Source organism: Littorina saxatilis, linkage group LG8 (assembly GCF_037325665.1).
Source record: "Littorina saxatilis isolate snail1 linkage group LG8, US_GU_Lsax_2.0, whole genome shotgun sequence".
NCBI lineage: Eukaryota > Metazoa > Mollusca > Gastropoda > Littorinimorpha > Littorinidae > Littorina > Littorina saxatilis.
The window spans coordinates 73,050,761-73,061,698 of NC_090252.1; the positions used below are offsets into that span (position 1 = coordinate 73,050,761).

General features: G+C 39.9%; 1 long non-coding RNA gene across 1 annotated transcript; it reads right to left on the minus strand.

The window, feature by feature from the left end:
* Positions 1 to 5,108: 5,108 nt before the first annotated feature.
* Positions 5,109 to 8,761, minus strand: LOC138974309 (uncharacterized). The gene is made up of 3 exons (XR_011458391.1): positions 8,493 to 8,761; positions 7,190 to 7,364; positions 5,109 to 6,756 (listed from the first exon to the last, which is right to left on the minus strand). It is a non-coding gene; the product is annotated as an uncharacterized lncRNA (long non-coding RNA).
* Between the last annotated feature and the right edge of the window lie 2,177 nt (positions 8,762 to 10,938).

The window sequence follows — 10,938 nt, forward strand, 5'->3', positions numbered from 1 at the left end:
CTCACACTTTCAATTCTGCCATCATGTCAAATCTGACAACAAACCTACCCACAAAATGTCATAAATATCGGTGTAGAATTGAGACTTAACGGTTTTTAACTGCCAAAAATAAGTTTTTTTGACTGGAATAGTTTGTCTTGAAATTCAGTTTGGGACAACGGACCCACCCACTAAATTTCATAAAGATAGGTGAAAATTTAAATGTAACGGTTTTTAACTGCCAAAATTATGTTTTTCTTCTGGAAAAGTATGGAGTGAAAATCAGTTGGGGACAACGAACCTACCCACAAAATTTCATAAATATCGATGAAGAATTGAGATTTAACGGTTTTTAACTGCCAAAAATAAGGTTTTTTGTCTGGAAAAGTATGTCTTAAAATTCAGTTTGGGACAACGGACCCACCCACTAAATTTCATAAAGATAGGTGAAGAATTGAAATTTAACGTTTTTTAACTGCCAAAATTATGTCTTTCTTCTGGAAAAGTATAGAGTGAAAATCAGTTGGGGACAACGAACCTACCCACAAAATTTCATAAATATCGATGAAGAATTGAAATTTAACGGTTTTTAACTGCCAAAATTATGTTTTTCTTCTGGAAAAGTATGGAGTGAAAATAAGTTGGGGACAACAAACCTACCTTTAAAATTTCATAAGAATCAGTGAAGAAATAGGATTTAACGATTTTTTAACGGCCTTTAAATCATTGGTGATGTCATCATAACCCAGTCGTTGTAGTTGTCGTCGTAGTTGTTGGTGTTGTTGTTGTCATGTTCGTTGTCGTGATTGTTGTTGTTCTCGTGTTGTTGTTTTTGTTGTTGTTGTTGTTGTTGTTGTTGTTGTTGTCGTCGTCGTCGTCGATGTCATTTGTTGTTGTTGTTGTTATCGTCGTCGTCGTCGTCATCGTCGTCGTTGTCAGAGGTTATTTCTAAAGATTTCATTGATAGTCTTTGTTCTCGTCACCAAGACTTGCTAAGAACAAGCTTGGAACAGCAAGAGTTCCAAGAACAAGATTAGAACAACTCATTACATCATTACCAGTACGTCATTTGTATTTAGAACACACTTTAGAAAAAAACCTCTTCAGCTACAAACCAGTCACCCTCACATGTCGGAGGTGTTTGTCTAAACCACTTACTGAAATGTTTTGAGGTTTAATGACCATACACATGTTGAACCGGTGAGTGTCTTCCGCTGCTTAATTCGCAAATAACTATTTTATTAAAGTCCGCTTGAAACGCTCAAAGATGAAATTCCATGTTAAAAAGTGACAAAAGTTTCACATTTTCCCGTTGTAACAGCTTCCGATGATATTATATGAAAATTCTGATCCTCTGAGAGGATTCCCCGAAACAAAATCAGTTTGTACGCCTAATTTTAATAGAATTGTCCAAACAGTGTCGCTAATATTGTGCTAAAAGATGAATTCTAGAACAATGTTCACAGACAGACACCACTTGGCAAAAAAATTTTCAGTGCTGGGAGATGAAAAAAAAAACTACCTCGCTACGCGCGGGCTCCGCCCGCGCTCCGCTTGGATAATAATAATAATAATAATAATTGTCAGTAAGTACTGGTGTCACATGACTGATGTGAACCAGTTGATTGGCTAATGGCGATGCGCTAAAACTGTTAGCGCACTCTTGGAGTGCGCTAACTTTTCCACAGAGCGTATTCTTGCGCCCTTTGCCTAAGCAAGACTGTGCTCTCATCCTCAGAATTAATTAATGACATGTAGCTTATATTCTCCACAATACCAAATGACCATAAATTCCCTGCTTCTCAATTAAAGCAGAAGTGGGTTTTTTTCTGACAGATTGCATGTGCCTGTGCCAGTGCCAGTGATCTAAAAAAATAGAAGCCGCTGTGTTTCATCTAATTTTCGCCGACTTGCATAGATTCTTCTCATATGCCGTGTTAGTGGCATGTAGCTTATCATCCACATTACCAAATGATGAGTTAGTATACAATTCCCAGCGGCTAACAGAAAACACAAGTGTTATTCCGATAACGTACCAGCTAGACCAGTTTGGAAGACTGACTCGATCGACTCTGTAGCAGACAACACAGAAATACGACTACATCAGTTCAGTAAATGAATGGTTTCAGAATTATTATTTCAAAGCAAGAACAATCGTAATCGAAAACGTGTAAGGTTCAGAACGTTCTTACCATATATAAGATTTATTAGCAGCCTGCCTCATGCGTACAGACTCAGTGCAGACTGCAGTCGTTCCATTGCCCAGGTTGGCAGGTAGCCTAGCAGACGACATTAACCCCGCTCAGCAAATTAACATGTTGGGCAAATGTGAACGAAAAAACGATGGGGATATAATACGTGTAGGGTTCAGAGCATTCTTACCGTTCATGTTTAGTATCAGACTCCCCGATGAGCGAAGATAGAACACGAGAAATGTGCCACATTTGTTTTGAAAATGTGCGAACCGTCGAGTCCCGCTTTGAGTCAATTCAAGGGGAGTCACTCCGCATAGTCAATCCGTCGAAGCTCGACTGGAGGTTTCGAATCGCAAATAATGAAGAGCCTTTCTCCGAGTTCAAATGAGGTCTCTCTGAAAGATCATCACTGTTCAGATTAACGCTACACTGGAATTTACCAACAGAAATTAAAATGCGTGTGACGAAAGCACGACACACTTGAGACACCCCACACAAAAGTAGATCTTTACTGTGCACGACCTGACCACACAGTTATGCCTATTCAAATGCGCATTGCAAAATGTGCGTTTGGAATCTTCTTTTTTCTATGGCGGTACTGACAATATCGTTATTGAAACAATCCCAGTGCACTAAGGGATTTATAGAGCAAATCACGAAAATAATTATTGAACTCAGCGCTATGCGCTTCGTTCAATAATGAATTTTCTCGATTTGCTCTATAAATCCCTTAGTGCACTGGGATGTCTCAATAACTTAAATAATAATTAATGAGCATTTATATAGCGCAACATCATAACTTTACAATTATGCTCTTTGCGCTTGACACATTTAAAATTAAAACACAGTTATACAAGCATTTACATCTACATTCATTCATAGTCAACAACGCTTAATTAAAAGCATACACCATCAAACATACATTACACAAAAAATTCTTCCACTAAGTAATAAAAACATGAATAAAATAGGTAGTAAAACAAGGAAATACCAGCTAAATAATTAAAGGAAAAGTCCAAGGTTTTTAAATATGCCCAAAAACTTGAAAATCGAATGCCAAATGTTACAAACATCTCTGGAAAAATATTTTAAAAATTGAAAAAAAATTGTTGTTGTTGTAGTTGAAGATTTAGTGTTGCGGGGCTAACCAAGACAAGGCGCCTGGGGTCAAGTAGTGGTCACGTGGTTTTCGGTGCATTGTGACGTCGGTGCAATGTGACGTCACAAGTTATTGTGTTGATTCTACCACTAGTACAGCTTGATTTTCACACAGAAAAGTCACCACTGTATGCCCGAAAAGAATGCCTCGGTGGAGAGCAGCCGCAAACTGCAACAACTCGTCAATGTCCCCAGGCATTTCATAGCACACTTTCCCTCATAAAACTCTGAGTCTCTTGTGGAAATGGAAGAGATGTGTGCAGCACAAGCGTGCAGATTTCAAAGTGTCGGGCACTTTCTGGACACAGATTTCGCCATTTTTCTGCAGCACAAAAGTTGGCGTTTCATCCCTGAAACACATGTTTTGACCCCTGGCAGTGTCTTCCCTTCATAAAAGTCTGGAGAGGGCAGTATTACGACGAGCCATCGAAACTCCGAGGCGACATACGAACAGCGGATTATCTCACAAGAAGGAATACGTTGAAGGTCAGACTGAGAGTACATGCTTTTATTTTCATGCATACGTAAACATTGTTTTGCTGCGCAGCGAATACGAATTGGTGCAGAACAGTGTGTCTGGGTCCAGCTGATATTCGCTGGAGTACAGATGCGCCACAGACAAGATCTACAGAGTTACAACTTACAGAACGGTCTGAGCTGAGCTAAGAGTAAGAGTAAACAGTAGTCAGGGTTGTGGACACGTAAGACAATGTGTGTGTCACGTTATCTATTCTATTCTGTCGCAAACTATCCCCTGATATCAATTCATGAAATTGGCAGCGTTTGCTGGAATCATGGTTTAATGCTATTTTTACCAGATCTAAACTTTTGGTGGATGTGCACCCGATAAGGTAAACAGACACCTGCATGCTAGAGACAAGAAGATTACGAATTGTGCAGGGAATTAATCTTTCTGCATTGACTGAGAGACGCAAAACCAGTCTAATTGCTACAACATGGATACACATCCAGACGACTTCCAGAGGGTGTCTAAATGTTCAGTGTACTGTATAGATCAGAAGCATACTTTCGAATTGATTTATACTCACACTCATTTTCTCTCTTCTTTTACTTCCAGACCTTTCATCATCACTCACGGCCACTGGTCAGAACAGGTCACTAGACACTGACACCGTGACCATTTCAGATTTCCCGGTTCTCCGTGATCACAACGCAACTGTTGACCAGTCCTGTTCCTACCGTCCAGAATCACCACAGGAGAAAACCAACGTGCCATTCATCGTAAGATTTTTGTTTTGTTTTGAAAATTAGTGCCTTATTCTAGCTTTGCAAAAAAACGAGAAAGTGTCTTTGACAGATACCATCCAAATAATACATTATGAAAACAAGTATGTACAAGTTCATTTCTACTCATGTTAATCGTTTATGCTTTCTGTGCTGAGCGACATATGGATTGAATTTCTTTCGTAACTCACCTCCCGTCAACCTGCAAAACTATATCTGTCGAAGTAGTTTCAAATAAAGTTAATATGCTTCCGAATAAAAAATATAAAAAAAGGATATTTTCTGAAATTTTTAATTATACTTATAGACCAAAACAAAACATTCACGAGTATGTTGTTGACCTGATGGTCTTTATGGTAGACAGCAAGAGTTGCATGTTCAAGAAGTTTAAGCAGTACATTTGAAAGAGCAAGGTAATTTAAGGTGGTATAATTTTAATGGTAGGTTCCACTGTATAAAGGCGACATGGAGGGTATCTTTGACGGACTCATTCAACATTCATACCCATGCACATCACCTCAAACACATAAGCTTTGTTCTTGAGTCAAATTTATTGGCTTCATAAATATTGTGAATTTGTGTCCGTTTGCAGATTGGCTTATCTATGAATTTTTTCGAAAATATCTTGCGATCTACGTTCGCATAATGTAACACATGAAGAAGAACATAAAAAAATCGTCAAAAGGAATCTAATTTGCATTTCAACCCATTTGCCTTCCTTATTGTTAATTTTTTCTTCATAAAGACTACTTGAAATAAACAATATGTTTTACCATTTCAAGGCCTCTGAACACGTTTAAAAAAAATGCAGGTCTTTGCTCACTATATCAGATCTGCCAAGGCTCAGTTTACACAGGAAAAATCATCTGTCGACTTGAACACATACCAATAATCAACAGCCTCACTGCTTCTTGGAGCTGGATTTTGTGTGTGGAATGAATTACACATGTGGCGTTTTAGAATATAATTCATAGAAGATGTACATTCGTGCAGAAAAGCTTTAATTTAATAATTAGGTCTTCGTGATGTTCTCTTAAAATAACTAACATGTGTTCCCTTTACCGGGCCTCTGAACCAGTTTTGTGAATATGCAGGTTAAACTCGTGCTTTTTCTGTGTTATCAGTGTATTTCTCATCCAGGCATGGATGCGTCCTCTTAAATGGACAGCCCTTCCCGTGTAAACGATTGAGTTCAAAATCTCAAATCTTACCAGGCTTTTACATGGGATATGGCCATCCTTCCGTTTTGAAAAATACCAGAACTGAACACTCTGTATGGGTACTCTCTTTGGGAATGTAGAATTTTATGAATTAATTTCTTTAACGCCACACGTGTAAAACATTCCCTAAAAAAATCCCGGCAGCTCCAAAAACCAGTCAGGATGTTTATTCCTGGTATATGTTCAAGTCAAGAGATTTTTTTCTGTAAAAGTCTTCGCAGATCTGTGTAGTGAGCAATCCTGTTTTGAAAAAGGACGTGCCTTTAAGCCTGTATAGACGGTTTGATTGTTGAGATACCTGGTGGCAATGACCGCACGGGTGGCAAGAGGTAGTAATGCATAGATGACAACAAACCGACCTGCATTTAAAAAAAAAGTTAGGGGGCCTTGATAGGGGGAAACATTTTGTTAATTTTCAGAATCTTTATGAAGAAATAATGAACGAGAAGAAAGTCTGGCCTTTAAGTAAATGCAAATTAAACTATGTACATACTTTTGACAAACTTTTTCTGTTCTTATTCACATGTTAAAATGTGTGCAGAGATCGTTAGTTACTTCCAAACAACCATGTTTCAGACAACAGGCAAACGGACAATACTGGACACAGGCTATGCTGACCGGCTCATGGACTGACTACCCGATGCAGGAGTAGACCAACAGTGGAAAAAGTCTGGAACAAAATGTTGCAGAATGTGAACCATGTACCGGACCACGTGACAACCCAGTATCATCTTCAAACCATGCAGGAATCTGTTCAACACAGTCACACGATTTGTAAAAGCATATTTCAGCCTTCTGTAGCTCAGGGAGTTTGAACCCCACTCTTCATCCGTTTGGGAAAGTATTTCTGATTGTTTTGACTGCACAGGTTGGTAATGGTACTCTGATGCTCCTGCCGAGAAACCCCACTCGCTAGCGCACCAGCTGCCTGTTATGCGTAAGCGACGTGCCTGTATTTCCTGCAAAGCAAGACAGAATAAAACAGCAGCTTAGTTTGAGCTTTTAAGACATTCGTACAAGAGAAAACGTGTACGAGTTTGTTTGGAGAGGATGGATAGAATCATAAGACACACTGTGTCTATGTGACGTAGAGCAGGTTTTCAAATTCATGCTGAAGCACTGTGTGATCGCTATTTTTTTGGGCATATATCTTACCTTGATTTCAGATAGACTGGGAACCGAAATGAGGATGTTTACATGAATAAACTATGCTGATATGTATGTGTTTAGAAATAAAGAATAGTTTTAATGATATATGATGGTGGTTTTTTTTTTTAACCCAATGTGATATGTTCGTATTTGAAAACAAATTGTACACTCTGTTGTCAATTTTACTTTCAGATAAATAAATCTATCATAATGGAAATCATCTGTTTGTGTTGTGTTACTTACCCATTTTGATCAATGTTGAGTCGTCCATATTCCTGTGTGTACGCATAGTATGCAGTTTGAAGGTAGTAGATGTCCGAGCAAACATAGGAGGATGTGCTGTTAGGCTGTCTATCTCCTCATCCAGGTTTTCCAGATATTTGAATTTCGTTCCCTCTTGGAGTTTCTGCACTGACACCTGATAAGCAAAATACACGTATCACTCTGTGATCATGGCAACATGTATCATCTGTATGCCCCGTTCAAAAATTACCTTGAGATTCTAAGGTATACACAGAAATTGCACTGGATCACAAAAACAACACGAACAGTGGTACATGTAATGTATATATTCAGTTTAAAAATTCATGCAATGAGAGTCAATAACCCGATTTAACCCCAGGTAGATTCAGGGTCCCACTGACTGAATCTCATATGGTTGCTTTTCGGCACACACCACACATTTTTAATGGGACTGTGAGGTTTTGTTAATACAGTAAAATCGTATAGTAGTAACGTACTGTCTGTTCGTGACGTTTGAGAATACCGATCTATGCACTAACGCATTGTCTTTTTGTAGTGTGACTGTCCGACATTGCGTACTCCTAAAAATCAATGATCAAAAAGTTTGAACTGCTGTAATCGTGTTTCAGCACATGTCCGACAGTGCTTATTTGCTTCCAAAACGGCTTGCGATATCACTAGCCATCAGCGTTTCGCCATTGCTCAGAAAATCTTATAATTTCAGATCTAGTTTGAGATCGGAAATCACGTGTGCTCGTTTAAAAAAACTAAATTAATTTATTACTTCCCTTTGACCGTTTCGCAAGAAAAATGTCAGGATCACTATTAGTATTAGCACATGAAAGCAGCCCACCGCCATTTCAAAAAAGTTTCACTGTTTAGTGGTGTCGATGTCATGTAGTGTCTTACTGTCGCAAATAAAAATACCAGGATAATTGCAGTTTTGTCCGCAAGAAACAGACTTTGCGCAATGTTAACTTGCTGTCTACATGTTTTGTTGTGTGACTGAAAAATTACTCAGAATTCCAAGAGAAAATAAGGATAGTCGCGTGTGAACATCACTGTGGAAACATTTATTCTAAACTGGGCAGTTCAAGGACGAAATCCTTGATTAAAGATAGGAAAATAAACAACACCAGATGCCTGAAATAATAGCATAAATCAATAATCTTTACATGCTTACAGATCTGTGGAAGCACATCAACTGATCTGTGAAAAACACACCTGACTTCGATCTAGCATGCAAGAGGTAGCGACTACGGACTAGTAGTGTGTCAACATCACAACAAAGAGAATCACATACCATTTCGTATTGCCGCTTATGCTGGCTCTGTTTCAAGCAGTTCCTTGTGGCCTCGCCAGCATTTTGACGACGAAGAGGCTCAAACGGGCACGCTAAAACCTCAGGCTGGCTGAAAACCGGTCCGTATTCCACTTGTCTTCCTCGCTGCTTGAGCCGGCCATGTTTGTTGTTCAAGGCTCGTGACGTAGCACACGTATGTGCACAAGGTCATGAGCCAAGACTGCGCGCGCGATGGAACGATTCAGAACAACCAAAAAACGAGTCAAAGTATACTTTTTGGATTTCTGTGTTCATTTTTAGACACGCATTTGTGGTTGATGAATTAAGAGGGTCAACATATCAAAAGTGACCCTAAACCTTGGAATTTTCCTTTAATCAAACAAAACATGTTATCAACAAAACTGAAAACAGCCCTAGATGTGTGAATACATTATCACATTATCACTAAAACAACAAATACACTACATGTAGCCTACTGATTGACTGAGAAAACAAAATCAGGGGTTGTATTTCATGAAGAGGCGTGTTTTAAGTGCTCGTTTGAATGCTTGGGGTGACTGAGAGTGGCGGATGTGAAAGGGGAGAGGATTCCATTGTGTGGGTGCGCAGAAAGTGAAAGTGCGTTGTCCGTATGTTTTGGTTTTGGTGTGTGGAATGGTAAGGATGCGACAGTCAGAAGAGGCACGGAGTTGTCTTGCTGGAGAATAGACGGTGAGGAGTTCAGAGAAGTAAGCAGGAGACGAGCCAGAAAAGAAGTTAAAGCAGAGGGTGGACAGTTTGTAGTCAATGCGGGCTTGAATAGGTAACCAGTGCAGTGTGTGAAGAAGTGGTGTTGCCAGATCTCGTTTTCGTGCTTTCAGAATGAGGCGTGCTGCCGAGTTTTGGACTTTTTGTAGTTTATGCAGGAGGTACAGAGGACAGCCAGAGAGAAGAGAGTTGCAGTAGTCAAGTTTAGAAAGAACAAAGGCACAGACAAGAGTGTTAGTTGTTTGAGAGGAGAGTGTGTGGCGAATGGTGCTGATCTTACGAAGCTCAAAATAGGCTGCTCTATATACAGACTAAAGATATATGTTTGTTAAGGGTCATGTCAGATGAAAGGGTGAATCCAAGGTTTCTAGCTGATGGTGAGAAAAGAATGTCGGTGTTGCCTATTTGAACAGAAACAGGTTGGGGAGAGGGAAATGTAGTGTTCTTCTTTTTGCACAGTAAGACTTCAGTCTTATCATCATTCAGCTTAAGTTTGTTATCGACCATCCAAGATTTAACATCAGTGATGCATGTCTGAATGGTCTGGATGGCGGAATGTGTCTCTGCAGGGGGACTGGGTTTATACAGCTGGGTGTCATCAGCAAAAGACTGATTTAAAACAGAATGGTTTTGAATCAGTGTGGAGAGGGGCTTAGTGTACATGATGAAAAGGATGGGACCGAGTACTGAACCTTCAGGAACGCCGAAAGAAAGTGGGGCTGGAGCAGACATCTGGCCATCGACAAGCACAGCCTGAGTCCTGCCAATGAGATATGACTCAAGCCATGCCAGCGGTGGACCGGAGATGCCGTACAGAGTCTGAAGTCTGTGGAGAAGCGTGACATGGTCAATCGTGTCGAACGCTGCAGAAAGGTCAAGTAAGGTAAGCACTGACACATCACCACTATCCAGAGCAGACAAAATGTCACTGATTACTTTAAGTAGGGCTGTTTCAGTACATTGAGAAGGGCGATAAGCGGACTGAGAATGCGAGATCAAATCATGGGTGTTCAAATATGACAACAGCTGCTTCAAAACTACCTTTTCAAAAACTTTGGACAAGAATGATAATGTCTTCTGCATCTGGCGTCTCAAATGTCACAGCTGTGCTGAAATATCAGCTTGCGACGATTCCTGACTGGCAATCACGAAAGTTTGCAACAATGGCAAACAGAGCACATGCTTACCAACAATATATCATGAAAACCATGTTCATAGCAAGCAAAGTAATGATCGTTTTAAACATCTGTCAACATGCAACGATAATTAAATCAATAAACGGTTAGTGTTGTTATTTTGAGTGCATTAAAGGGTTTGTCCTTAGAATAAGGTATATGTCAAGGGAGTAAACTGGTAAGAGTTAACATTCCAATACATTCCAATACATTAGTCACCCCGATACCCCGAGTTGTCTTTGATACTGCAGGTTCAGTTCTTTGAAATTCATTGCCAAATTCCTGAAGACTTGCCTCCCAGCAATCCAGTGCCGCTCTAGATGTCCATGCTCCCAGTTTGCGTCGCCGTGTCCGTCCGTCCAAGTCAGCACCGTGGTATCCTGCTATTAGTGAGGAACTGCGTGATGCAAAGTGTGAGCGTAGGCGTGCCGAGCGCAAGTGCCTTCAGACGGGTCTCACTGTACATAAGCAGATTTTTAACTACACCAAGAACGTTGTAACCAAGATCGTACACTCCGCTAAGA